This window comes from Dromiciops gliroides, chromosome 2, assembly GCF_019393635.1.
Source record: "Dromiciops gliroides isolate mDroGli1 chromosome 2, mDroGli1.pri, whole genome shotgun sequence".
Lineage (NCBI taxonomy): Eukaryota > Metazoa > Chordata > Mammalia > Microbiotheria > Microbiotheriidae > Dromiciops > Dromiciops gliroides.
The window spans coordinates 505,555,442-505,570,385 of NC_057862.1; the positions used below are offsets into that span (position 1 = coordinate 505,555,442).

The 14,944-nt window shown below is 36.7% G+C and overlaps 2 pseudogenes; both read right to left on the reverse strand.

Annotated features, from left to right (window-relative positions):
• Positions 1-929: 929 nt before the first annotated feature.
• LOC122739206 lies at positions 930-2,137 on the reverse strand (annotated as a pseudogene).
• A 1,858-nt stretch (positions 2,138-3,995) lies between these two features.
• LOC122739207 lies at positions 3,996-10,219 on the reverse strand (annotated as a pseudogene).
• Between the last annotated feature and the right edge of the window lie 4,725 nt (positions 10,220-14,944).

Here is a 14,944-nt window from a genome sequence, read left to right on the forward strand (position 1 = left end):
ACAGACACCAGTTTCATGTAGAAATATATAAGACTCAACAACATAAAAAGAATAGATAGGGAATGGGGAGGTATTATTAACAAAGAAGATAAAACTAGGAAGGCAATAGTCCCATGAAAGACAAATTTTCTTATCCTAAAGGGATTGGAAGATGAAGGGTAATGGAAAAGAATATCAACCAAAAAAGAATGCCTTGGAGTACCTCTTAAATAATAGGGGAATGGCTAAATGAATTGTACATGAATATATAATATTATTTCAAAATGGGAATAATGAATGTAGAAATTTCATTGAATCCTAGGTAGTATGAACTGATGTATTACCCTTCATAACCAAATCCCCTCCTTTCTTTCCAGTCTTCTTACACCTTACTCCCCTACACTTATGGACACATTATTCAAATAAGTGACACTGGCCTTCTGGCTGCCCCTTGAAAAAAACACTACATCTCTCAGCTCCAGGAATTTTGTCTGTCTGTCTCTCATTCCTGGAATGTTTTCCCTCTTCACCTCTGACTTCTGACCTTCCTGTCTTCTTTTACATCCCAATGAAAATTATATCTTTTATTGGAAGCCTTCCCAAACCCCTCTAAATTCAAGTGAATGCCTGCTATTAATTTCCTATTTATCCTAATTAATTTCATATTCACCCTGTACATATATTAACTTTTTACATATTTGTTTGTGTGTTTGCCCCATTTGATTTTAAGTTCTTTGAGGGCAGAGACTTTGCTTCTTTTTTGGTTCCTCCACCACTTAGTACTATAGCTGACACATAGTGAGCACTTAATTGAATATTGATTGATTGATTGATTGATGCAGAGTGAAGTCGAACCAGGAATATAATACATATAATAACAATAGCATTTTATTTATTTATTTATTTGTTGGGGGGGGGGTTCTGGTCTGGTATTATTAGAATTAAGGAGCTTAAGAACTTGATGAGGCTGCAATAGGAACGGATAAAATGTGGGTAACTCTAGGACAGTGGGGTTCTTCAGAGGAGGAGAGGAAAAAGAAAGAAAAATGGGATGAGAGGCAGGCTAGTGGTCTGGACTCCAAGGGGATAGGTGTACCACAGAGAGCTAACAGGAGATGGCTCAGAAAGAAGCTTCCCTGGGAAGTGTGATCGGCCATCAGGGCCCGGGTTAAGTTGTTCTTGGTGAAAACATCTCTACATTCCAGGAGCCCAAGCAGAGGAAGGAAGGCATGAACTTTTTGTAGAAGGCTTGGGGTCCCTCCTTCCAGAGCATGGTGAGGGCACAGTGGCCAGCACTGGCATACTGGCCCAAAGCCAGCCCCAAAGGCTGATGTGAAGTGGCATGGAAGATAATCAGTCATGAAGTGGGCCATCAGGAGGGCATCTTTGATGAGATCGTATGTCACCAGCTCAGCACAGTTGACGATAGCATTGTGGGCAACAGTGAGTGAAGTTCCTTTTCATAGGCCCTGAAGCCCCTCCTCTGGGCAATATTCTTATAGGCATCCAGTGTACCCTGATATCTCTGGCTTCTACCTGCATGAGCCTAGACCTGGAAACGTACCTTCACCACATCTGTGGGTTGGGCTATGGCCACTGCCAGTGTCCTTGTGGTACAGCCTGCCAGGAGGTGGCTCCCAATGCCTGCATGCACAGATCCCTTGGTGTAGAACTGCTTGACAGAGTCATAGAGGCCAATGCAGACAGAGGCAAAACTCATCTGGTGTTGCAACTCAGCCACCAGCCCATTGTACAGGCTGCCAGGGCCCTCAGTATTCACCATGGTCAGAATGGTGCCTATGACACCCCAATACTGGGCAGTGGCAGAGGAAGCTCAGATGGCCTCCTAGCTCTCTCCTTGAATCTGCAGCCAGACTTTGGCTTTGTCTAGGGGGAAGGTGATGAGGTCAGCAATGCAGGCAGCAGTGCCAGCCCCAAGGAACTTGACAGTGACTGTTGGCGGTACATTTAAATCCAACCATGATTCGATGCTGGTTTTCTGCTAATTCCTAGGAGAAATGGTAAGATGACCTCTGATGATTAAGATGAAATAGAGGAACTCTTTCAGAGGCCTGACAAGAAGGGTCTCACAATGATGGTACCCTGATCAAGCTCCTCTAAAGGTGTCCCACTCTTCTAAGTTGCTCACAGCAACCATGGCCAACTTCCCTTGATTTTCCATGGAAAGTTGCTGGGAAATTGAACACCTAATGATCATACTGTGTGCCCGGGATTGTAAAGGAAAAGAAGAGGAGGAGGTGGTGGAGGTGACTGGAAACACCAGGCCTGAGGCGGAGTCCAGATTCAGGGAACTGGAGGGGCTGCCTGGCTCTCCGTTGGGTCGCTAAAACATCACAGTCTTGGAACAGGGAGATGCAGGCTTCCAACAGCATTTTAAAGAAAACTAATTTTGAAATATTTAAAAACTCTGATCAGCATGCTTAGCAAACATGTCACCATGTCACTTACAATGTATGATGAAGCATTTTACCCACCTCCTAATAGAGAGGTAAAGCATACCAGGTACAGAGTTAAATATTTGCCAGCATGGTCACATTATGAATTTGCTTTACTTTACCATACCTATATGTTACAAAGATTATTAGTTAATGGGGGAAGAGGTAAAAAGATTAGTATGTTTTTTATAGCGTGTTTTTTTTTTAATTTATGTAAGAGAAACGAAGAATGTTTGGAAGGAGGCACATACCAGCAGTTATTGTATACATAATACATATGTAAGTAAAAAATTAGTTTTGAAGATAACATGTAAAATTTATAATGTGCTTTTTAAAAACAGTGTGAAATGGAGATTTATAGCTTCATGAAGAATCTTTTTGTGTTCTGCTGTGTGTATGAAAATATAATGTCATTTTGGTGTTTGTGTGTAGAATAATAAAGAGGCATTTTTAAGGAGATAGTTGGGATGCCATGGACATTGTGAACACCAAATAACATCACACACAAAGATAAATAAAATTGATTTAATTTTAACCAACAGAAAATTATTGGTTATGAATGCAGGAATCATTTTAATCATCTTTCTATGTAAATGAAACTATTGACTTTTTCGAACAAAATCAATGTTCTAATCAATTAAAGGAAGAATCCATGTGAAAAATATATATGGCACACAATATATGCAAATACAACAAAACCTTTTTAAACAAAATGCTAATATTCAAGAAAAAGGAACAAAATAAGATGCCTATGGCAGGAGAAATATATAACATTTCTCAATGGAGTTTACCCAGTGAAAATCAATTGGCACAAAAAAAGAGACCAAAAGAGGCTAAAAAGCTTCTTAGTCAGAAAACACTTGATCTTTTTGTGAGGCAGAGAATTGTGGTAACCAAGGGGAACATCTGTAAGAAGACATTCCTAATCCCCCTTAATTCTATTGCCTCCTCTCTTTTGATTATATCCAATTTATCCTGTAAGTATTTTGTTTGTACATAATTGTTTGCATGCTATATTCTCCATTAGACTGAAAGACCCTTGAGAAGGGGGTTTGTCTTTTGGTTTTGTTTGTATCCCTAGCAAATTATAGGCTGGTTGATTTACTGACTGAAGACTTATTTAGAATATAAGCTAATTTTTAAAAGTTTACTGAGGTAAATGGTGGAAAACTATGAGTATTTTTGTTTCATAAAATGGTCAGAAATAAGGGAAGGAAAAACAAGTTTAAAAAACAGTGAGAGATCCAGATAATCCCAATACATTTTTTCCTGTATTTTTAAAATTTTTTCTAACAGACAATTCACATAAAATCCTCCTTTAATTTAGTGTGATAACTTCCCATGATAAACTACTTAAAGAGAAGTTTTGGTCAAGAATGGAATGAAAAAAGACATCACTGCTGATTCACCAATTATGTTCAAAACAAACAAACAAACAAAAACATCTGCAAGGGATATTTTCTCAGTTTTGTCTTGTGGTAGGGTCTTTCCCATCTTCATGCAAATGCTGGAACTGCAATCTGTCAAGTGTCTGTCATTTTAGAGAATGGAAATACAGCTTCACATGATCTGTAGCCCCTGGATCAAACACTCTAAAGTCTGGAAATCCCAAATTGTAATTGCTCTATCAATGCCAGTGGTGCAGAATTTGCGGCAGTCTTGCTCATCCACTTCATAAATAGATACTTGAGTTATACCATTTTGGTGTAGTGTGCCTAGAGCAGTGTTGCACTCTCCAGTTGGGACTCTCTTGTCCATGTTGCAGAAGCATTCCATAACAGAAATATTGTGATTGATGCTCTGTTTTGGAATGCCTAATTTGGAGATGAAGGTCAAGGAATCACTATCATCATAATTAAACAGCATTGGGCAGCAGTCAAAGCCAGCAGCCACATTATTCTCTAAGATACACTCAGGAGTGGGAGGAACTTTGTTTTCATCTGTGAAGCCATCATGTTTTTGGAGGCATCAGCAACTGATACAGTACTATCATGACTGAGCCAAGCAAGGCAGTTTCCACTGGCAGAGAAACTAACCCCATGGACCCAACCACCACTTCCAGTACCACCAAACTTCTGACATCAGCTGACCAAAAGGCATCTTGGTACCCCATGGAGTGCTGGCTGGCTTTTCATCAACTTCTTTAATGTAGGCAGAAAAAAACTCTGCATTTAAAGTTACAAGATCCAGCAGCCAGCAAAACATTGTTGGGTTGCCTGTCCAAACTAAGGAGAGTAGAACAAATTGTCTTTTTTATGTGGTTGCTCATCCACCAGTCATTTTCACACTCAAACTAGCACATGGAAATCATTTGAGCTCCACTACCTACAGCAAATTTATTCTCCAGGGGAGACCATTTAACAAAGGTAGTTGCACAATTAATCCTCAGGATCTCCAGAGTTGGTTTCCAGATGCCATCTTTCTGACTTTAGACATAGGTATTACGATCTGCAACACAAGTTATAATTCGATCACTCTTGGGAACCCAGTCAATGCCTGTGATGTGTCCATTGTGTTCCTTCAATTCATGGGATTTTACCCATTGGTTTCCATTCTTCTTGTAAATGTGGACTTCATGATTATTAGGGCTAAGGGCAATCTGAGTGTGGTCTCTATTCCAAGCATGGCATTTGATTGGCTCTAGTAAAAACTGATGTATTTTTAGTGTTTTCAAAAGGGAAAAAAGTTGGGGTGGGGAGCATGAGAATGAGCCCCAGAATGGAGGATTCAGAGACACTGGTCAGTCCACGTGAATAAGCTCTGGTGGGTGGCAGGAGGAAAATGGAAGACAGGAGGGAGAGGCTGACAGGGATTGATCCCAAGAAATTTAAAGATTAAATTGAAGGCTAATAAAGAGACAAAAATTAGAAAATATCTTTAAAGATGGATGATAATGGAGCCATAACAGTTGGAGTATAATATCACAGTCTCTGATGTACTTACTACATGAGGAAGTAGAAATGGCAATAAAAAAATAGAAATAAGGAAAACGGTGCGTTAGACCAAGTATGATCAGAGAAGATCCAAACTGGAGCCAATGCATTTAGAGGATGACGTTTAAATTTATTAATGTATCTGAAAGAAAGAAGAGTTCCCAAATATTTAGAGAAATATAATAATTCATTATTACTAAAAACAAAGATAATTGAGGACATAGCAATAACTAATTTTGCCTAGAACACATTTCCATATGTGTCTGCATGCACACACACAAACACACACACATATACATTCTTCCCTCTTTGAACCAATTTAGGCGAGCATGAATTTCAAACATTAGGTATTCTCCCATTTTTTCCTCCACAATAAAAGTAAATATTCTTGAAAAATATGAGAAAGTAACAGATAACCTTTCCAAATTTTGTTATAAGAACATATTATAATATCAAATATTTTATTTCATCCTACATTATAATTTTATTCAACATTAACAGTCAAAAACATGAGCTGAAAGGTAAAGGACATATAAGTTCCATTTTGTTAATTATTTACCTGCTACAAACATTCACCCACACTTTTGATTAGGTAGAATAAAAAAAAACTGTCATGAAGGCTCTCCATTACTGAAGTATCTCCCATACATAGATGAAAGTCATGCAAAGTTCTTTGAGATATAAAACAATAGTAACAAATTAGTCTAAAAACTCTCAGTATCAAAAGGATAAGTATTTTCACCAAATGTAGTTATCATTGTAATGGAGGATGTCCTATCCAAAGGCCAAATTGAAAAGGAATTCATTATAGATGATAAGGTCCTCAAATTGGTGATGTTTTCATTTGGCATTGGAATGATTCCTTCAAGCTCCCAAAATGTGTTAAGTAACTTAAGTGAAATACATAATTATTAAAAAAAAAAAAGTTGAGTCTAAGTATCCAAACAAGAAAAATGTGGATGAAATATCTCTATCACATATAATATGTAATTAAAAGCAAAATTATGATACTTTCACATACATTTAATTTACAAATGCTGCTTACAGACATTAAGTTGAACTCAGCATTAATTAGGAGGAAGGAAAAATTCTAGATTTCCTTTGGGAAAGAGTGCAATGCTTTTAATGATCTTAAGTTTCTTCTTAAATCTCAGGTCCAATACTTTAGCATGTTCATTCTGTATATGGCCATTAAGATAGAGGATTAAATATTTTTCCAGTTACCTTCCTCTCTCTGTCTTTGTCTTTGTCTTTGTCTCTGTCCCTGCCTCTACCTATGGCATCTGTGCTCAGCTAGAAAACTAAGTAATTGAGGGTAAGATAACAGAACAACAGCTAGAATTACTATATTAGGCTTGATGTAAAGGGAATTTTCACCCATCTTCACTCAATGCTGTCTCCAATTAATTACCTGAGGGATATACTGAGGCTGATGATAAAGAAATTTATCAATGTGGAAGAAGGTTGAGACATCTAGCTCCATTCTTTAGGAAGAAATCAGAAAGGGAAGAAAAAGAGCTTATAAAGAAAAAAAAGACAAAGAAAAGTCATCAGGAAGAAAAAAACTCGATTAAAATTTAGAGCATAAGGAGAAAAATAGAGAGAAAATACTAAAACTAGAAGGTAACTCTAAAAATATCTAAGAGATCATGAACTAAAAAAAAGTCATGATATAAAAAAATTTTTAAAGTAGAAAAATGTAAACTGATTTGAAAAAGAGTTTGAGAGAGTATTTTTTTTTTGCTTCATATTAATTTTTATTATCTTTTCCAGCTATATAAAATATATTGGGTAGTTTGGCAGGGCACTGAATGAGTAAATTAATTTAGATATAATTATACTTTTTTATATTGTCTTGACCTAGTAGTGAACAATTAATATTTCTCCACTTATTTAGGTTTAAATTTCTTCAAAGAGTGATTTATAGTTAGATTCATATAATTTCTGGATGTATCTGGCTAGATATATTCCTAAATATTTTATAGCTTTTGTAATTATTTTGTGTTTAAAATTACTTTAAATTATTTTGTTAAATATTTCCCAATTACATGTAATTTTTTAAACAATTGTTTTTTAAATTTGAATTCCAAGTCCTTTATCTTCCTCACACACACACTGAGAAGGCAAATAATATATCAATTATACATGTAAAATCATGCAGAACATATAAGTCATATTTCCAAAAAAGGCAAGAAAAATAAAAAAGTAAGAATCTATGCTTAAATTTGCACTCAGAGTTCATCAGTTCCCTCTCAGGCGGTGGATAGCATTTTTTCATCATGAAATTCATGAAATTATCTTGGATTATTGTATTGATCTTAGTAGCCAAATCTTTCATAGTTGATCATCATTACAATATTGTCATTAATGTGCACAATTATGTCCTAGTTCTTCTCCCTTCAGTTTGTATCAGTTCATATAGGTTTTGCCATGCCTTTCTGAAAACACCCCCTTCATTATTTCTTTTTTTAAATATAAAATTATTTTGTTATTTTCCAGTTACATGTAGAGATAGTTTTCAACATTTGTTTTTGCTTTTGTTTTTTGTTTTTGCAAGGCAATAAGGGGTTAAGTGACTTGCCCAGGGTCACACAGCTAGTAAGTGTCAAGTGTCTGAGGCCAGATTTGTACTCCTGAATTTAGGGCTGGTGCTTTATGCACTGTGCCACCTAGCTGCCCCTCAACATTTGTTTTTATAAGATTTCTAGTTTCAAAATTTTCCCTCCCTCCTTTCTCTCTCTTTCTTCCCAAGACAGCAAGTAATCTGATATAGATTATATATGTACAATAACATTAAATATATTTCTGTATTCACATGTTATAAGAGAAGTATTAGAGCAAAAAATTAAAAACCTCAAAAAAGAAAAACAACAGCACCAAAAACAGAAGAAATAGTATTTAAGAATTATTGGACTACCTGAAAGCCATGATTAAAAGAAGAAACTAGATATTATACTTCAAGAAGTTGTCAAGGAATACTTCCACAATATCTTACATCCAGAGCATAAAATAAAAATTTAAATAATCCACAGGTAATGTCCTGAAATAGATTCCAAAGTGAAAAACTCCCAGGAATATTTTATTCAAAACCTGAAAGTTTCCATGTCAAAGAGAAAATACTCCAAGTACCCTGAAAACAACAACAACAATAATAACAACAACAAAATTCAAATGTCATTGAACCACAGTAAGGATCACACAAAATTTAACAGTTCCTACTTTAAAGAAGCAGAGGACTTGAAATAAGATATTCTGGAAGACAAAGAAGCTGGAATTATAACAAAGAGTAGCCTACCCAGCTAAACTGAGTATAATGCTTCAGGGGATAAAATGGATATTTGATGAAACAGAGGAATTTCAAGCACTGCTGATAAAAAGACTGTAACTAAATAGAAAATTCAACCTTTAAATACAGGACTAAAAACAAGTACAAAAAGTATAAAAAGATTAACATGAAATGGAAAACATAAACTATTTGAATACTTATATAGCAAAATGATACATGTAATCCCTACTACCTTTATCATTATTAATATATTTATAAACAGTTTTCATAAACAGAGGGCATAGTTATGAGATAATTATGTTGAGATCTCAAAAATGAACAGATGAGAAAAGAATACAGTAGAAGAAGGGGAAAGGGAGAGGCAGAATGAAAAAAAGTATATCAACATAAGAGAGGCACCCATGAAAGAGCTTTTATAATGGAGGTGAAATAAGAGGGTGTAAAACACTTGAATCTTACTCTCATATAAATTTGTTCAAAGGGTAGGGGAAAAGAAAAAGGGGGATGGTAAAAGGAAGGGCTGCTTAAGGGAGGGAGTATTCAAAAGCAGAAAAAACTATATTTTGATAAAAGATACCATGGACAATGAAACAATATTAAAAAAATTATAACAGGTTTCTTAGATGAAGGCATCTTTTCTTAAATATATAAAGAAGAGAGTCAAATTTATAAAAATAAGAGCCATTCTCCAATTGATAAATGGTCAAAGAATATGAACAGGCAATTTTCAGAATAAGAAATTAAAGTTCTCTATAATCACATAAAAAGGCTCTAAATCACAATTGAATAGAGAAATGGAAATTAAAACAACTCTGAGGTACCTTACACCTTTCAGAAATAACAAAGGCTGGAGGGGATGAGGGAAAATAAGTAAACTAATGAAGTGTTGGTGGAGTTGTGAACTGATCCAATGATTCTGGAGAACAATTTGGCAGCTGTGTCCAAAAGATTATAAAACTGTGCATATCCTTTGGCCCAGAAATACTATTACTAGGTCTGTACCCCCAATGAGATCAAAGAAAAAGGAAAGGAGTCTATATACACAAAATAGTTGTATCAGCTCTTTTGTGTTAGTAAAGAATTAGGAAGTGAAGAAATGTTCATCAAATCAGAAATGTTGGGACAAAGTGGGGCACATTATTGTAAGGGGATACTATTGTACTACAGAAGTGATGAGGATGTTGGTTTCAGAAAAATCATGTGGGAAGACATATGAACTGATAGAAAGTAAAGTCATCAGAACTAAAAGATCATTGTGCACAGTAACAGGAATAGCGTAATGATGGTCAGTTAGGAAAGACTTAGTGACTGATCAATACAATCATCTAAGACAATTCCAAAGGACTCCTATTCATATGACCCTAAACCCTTCCATCTCAAAATACAAACCAACTCACTCCTTTCCTAATGCTCTCTAGAATAGCATAGGCAAAAATCCTACTTTTATCTTAAATCTTTTCCACTACCATGTCTATCATCTCCTGGCAATCATCAATACCTTGCTCCCCTCTGATGACGTAGCCTCCCTGGCCATCCTTTCTGTTAATGGCTGAACTTTTGCTCATTCTCCTCAGCTCACTGGTCAAGGTGAGGATATTGGAATACTTCTTGGTGCCCACTGACACTTACAGGTTCCCCCTCTATCTTTATCACTGAGTACTAACATTTCCTCCTTTGAGGTCCATACAATCCACATCTTCCATCCAATCTAAATCCTGATAGCCAGTGTCTATAAACCTCTAGGACACTACCTTTCTTTCCTCAAAGCTTTCATTACCTGGCTCATAACATTTCCTTCCCAACATTTTTCTTATAGTAGTGTGTAATTTAAGATTCTAAATGTGGATTCTAATCTGTTCCCCCAGTTTTGGGGGAAACTGACTAAAATCACTGATAAAACGAGTTTAGGTTTTTAAGGGTTTATTGGAAAATAGAAAGAAAAAGATTGAGAACAGAATTCCAACAGCCTGGCATTCCTATCTTTCCTCAAATTTCCTGTGAAGTCCTCTGCCGCCGCCACCATCAAATCAGGAACCCAAAAAGCCCCAGAGCTCTCCGCGCAGGCTCCCTTTCCTCCTTCCTGTCTCCTCCGAGACCATAGGAGGCTCCTCAAGTTGATTGGCTGGTAGCCTTGATAGACAGCACCCATGAGCAAACGTCATTTCCTGACGCCAAGGAAAAGCCACAATGCCTCTGAGGCATTTTCCTCATGGTGGAACTTTCCTACAGCAAGTCTCCAGTAGGTGGCATCATTCCAATCATTACAGCAGTAGACTTCAACATACATATTGACATTCCATCAAACACCCTGCTAAGTTCCACTACCTCCTCACTTTCTATGAACTACTCTATATCAGCCTTGAATATACATTCTCCATGATAAGAATTCTGAAATCCTTTTATCTTACCATAATATATTGATTTTTCATATATCTCTCTGCATTCCTATTCCAAACCCTACTTTTCAATCACACTATGAATTCCAATCCATCGAACCTCCAAAGTATCTTCCAAAACATCACCCCCAACACTAGCTACTCTTTCTTTTTTTTTTTTCTGTGACCAGACTCTGGTGAACCAGTTTGAATTGTCTTCTTTCCTTGAGTCTCTGTCACCTTTATCATATTATCTAATTGCATCCTGTGAAGCCACAGCTTTGTATCACTCCCGTCATCCTCTGCCTCCATTCTTACTGTTACTACTGAATGCAGATGGCTAAAATCATACAACAATTCTAATTAGTTGCACTAAAACCTTATGTTATATAACTTCAAATAGATCCTCACTGGTGCTAGACAAATTTCATACATCTTCCTTTTCAGCTCACTATTCTACCATAAACATCAGCTCTTTGAAATATATATATATATATATATATATATATATATATATATATATATATATATATATATATATATATGTCAATTGGGGTTAAGTGACTTGCCCAGGGTCACACAGCTAGTAAGTGTTAAGAGTCTGAGGTCACATTTGAACTCAGGTCCTCCTGACTCCAGGGTCGGTGCTCTATCCACTGCGCCACCTAGTTGCCCCTCAAATATTTTTTCATCCTTCTTCAAACATTCCATGGTTCTGTCTCCCTTGCTCTAAGTTGAGAACTTTGCCTCATATTTTACTGAAAAATTGAATGTATCCATAAATATTTCCTTCCCTTCTCTTCCTCATGTCATATCACCCATATACCTTCTGTCACTGTTTTCTCTTTCACTTTTATTTCAAATGAAGAAGTGCCTTTACACCTTGACAAGGGAAACCCCTCCCCCTACACATGTTCCCATTCCTGTCTCCTCCTACGGATTGCCTTCTCTGTCAACTCCACTTTCTCAATTATCTTTAATATCTCCCTATCTACTGCCTCTTTCCTTACTGCCTACAAACATGCCCATGTCTCCCCCATTCTCAAAAAAACTCAATTGTATCTCATATTCCCTCTATCTTCCTATATCTCTTTTCTCTTTGGGGGCAAAACTCATAGAGAAGGTCATTTGCAATAGGATGTTTCTACTTTTTGTCCCCTCACTCTATTGTAAGCCTCTGATACTCTGGTTTTCAATATCATCATTCCATTGAAACTGATCTTTCCAAAGTCACCAATGATCTCCTATTTGTCAAATCCAATGACCTTTTCTCAGTCCTCATTCTCCTTCACCTTCTTCTTCTTGATATTATTTTCTTTCTAGCTTTTCATGACACTACTCTGTGCTGGTTCTCCTCCTGCCTATCTGACTGCTTCTTCTGAGTCTTCTTTGTTGTCTCTTCATCTAAATCATACCCTCCCATTTTCCTATGAGTTATCCTTGACTTCTCAATATCTCTTACTGCCCACATTTAAACTGTTGCTAAGTCTTCTTGACTTCTACTTCAAAATATCTCTCAGTATTCTCAGGGTAATTATAAATTACATAAAATGTCCTGAAGGAATTTTCTCCACAAGCCTAGTCCATATATAGATGTGTGTGTATACATATGTGTGTATGTATATGTTTATATATACATATATATATACATACATGCACACACACATATATAGGGGTGTATGTATCTGCGTATGTATCTATGCATCTATGTAATATGTGTGTATTGTGTATATGTAAATACAGGCACATATGTGTATATGTAAATATATGCATATATACATGTGTGCATGAACACATATTTAGAGATATATATTTAGTAAAAAAATGAATATATCTACTCTCCTGTGATGCTCCCACCACCCCCATACAGCTCCTCATCACCTCATGCCTGGACTATTTCAATAGCCAGATGGTTGGTCTGCCTGCCACAAGTCTCTTCAATGCGGCCATCAAAATGAATTTCCTAAAACATAAGACTGATCATATCAGTTCCATACTTGAAAAACACTAGTGGCTCATTGTTACCTCTAGAATCAAATACAAGATCCTTTCATATCCTACTCCCCCTATATTTCCAGTCTTTTTCTTCTTGTTCCCCACCCCCCCTGCAGGGCAGTAAGGGTTAAGTGACTTGCCCAGGGTTACTGTCCCATCTAGCTGCCCCCCCCAAGTGTTCTTATATTTCCCCACCCCACACACTCTTCAATCAAGTGACACCGGCCTTACACAAAACAGGGCATGCCTCAGATTAAGCTTTTTTTCTCCCTTTTTTTCTGGCTATTGTGATAAAATAATGGGATTTGGCAGATGCTCAGGTGGCCCACCTGAAGATTGATTTAGAATTGATTGAATTAGGTGAGACTGAGAAACTGAGAACCTACTTAAGAATGATTAAATCTAGACCACAAGGGGCTGACCCTGAGTAGGGTGTTGTTCTCAGAGGCTGCGGACTACGCCATCAACAGGAGATCACTCTCAATCAATCAGCCTGAAGGACCTCCCCATTTGGGGAGGGAGATAGGAAGTAGGAAGTTGAGGCTGGCTCCCTGGATCTCTCTCTTTTCATCTGGAATTTTGGTGTGGTGATGGCAGGGGCAGAACAGAGTAGAAAGATCTACTCCATGTATTCTCTATAGAAGCGTGGATAGGTGGCTTTCTCAACTTCTCTCTCTTCACTAACTTCTAATATACTTTAATAAATCCTTAGAAGCCTAAACTCTTGCTGAATTTATCAGTAATCTTAGCCAGTTTCCCTCCCCCAAACTGGGGTGAGGGGGCAGGTTAGGACTCCCATTAGACTTTAAGCATCGCACTATCCTCCATACCTGGAATGCTTTCTTGCTTATCTCTGGTTCCAATTTCCCTGGCATCTTTCAAGTCCCAACTAAAATGCTACCTTCTATAGGAAGCTTTTTCCAACCCTTCTTAATTCCAGCACCTTCCCTCTGTTAATCATTTCTTATTTATACTGTATATAGCTTTTTGAACATATCTGTATGCTTGTTTTCTTCCCTTCTGCTCACTAGATTGAAAGCTCCTTGAGGGCAGGATTTTGTCTTTCTTTATATCACTAGCCATTGGCATAGTGCATGCAACACAATAAAAGTGTAATAAGTGTGTGTTGACTATTATCTCCAGTTTCTCAAAAATTAAGTCAAAAATCTATATTTTCTAACTAGGCTAGCACTGGTGACAAAATAAAGGCCTCTTGCCCCATGTTCTTTGGCAAAGGGTTAAGCAAATATGTCAACACAAGTTAACCAACCACAGGATCAGCCCTGTTACTACCAACCCCATTACAGGAAAAATGGGACATATTTGCATATATTCATCCCTAAGAAGTCAGAATACATGTTCCTTGGGCTTACCTTTTTATATACCATATGCATACATAGAGACACATATATGTCCATCTATATTCATGCATCCATACATGTGTATTGGTAAATGTGTATATGCACACACACATATACATACATACATATGCAATAAATATACTGAGTGTCCACAAATATTATTGTAGTTTGGACCTTGAATAACTAAAAACTGCACTAAGATTTTTGAAACATCTTTGTTTTTTAAAAAGTCACAATTTACATTCATACACAATTATAGTGTATATACATATATACTATATATATATGTGTGTGTAGATATGACAGTATATGCATATATCTACAGAATATATTATATACTTTAAATGCACATAATTCATAAGTATAGGGGAAGCTAGGTGGCACAGTGGATAGAGCACTGGCCCTGGAATCAGGAGAACCTGAGTTCAAATCTGGCCTCAGACACAACACTTACTAGCTGTGTGACCCTAGGCAAGTCACATATCCCCAATTGCCTTACCCAAAAAATTAATAAAATAAATAATTCTTAGATATATATACATATTCATATTTAGACATA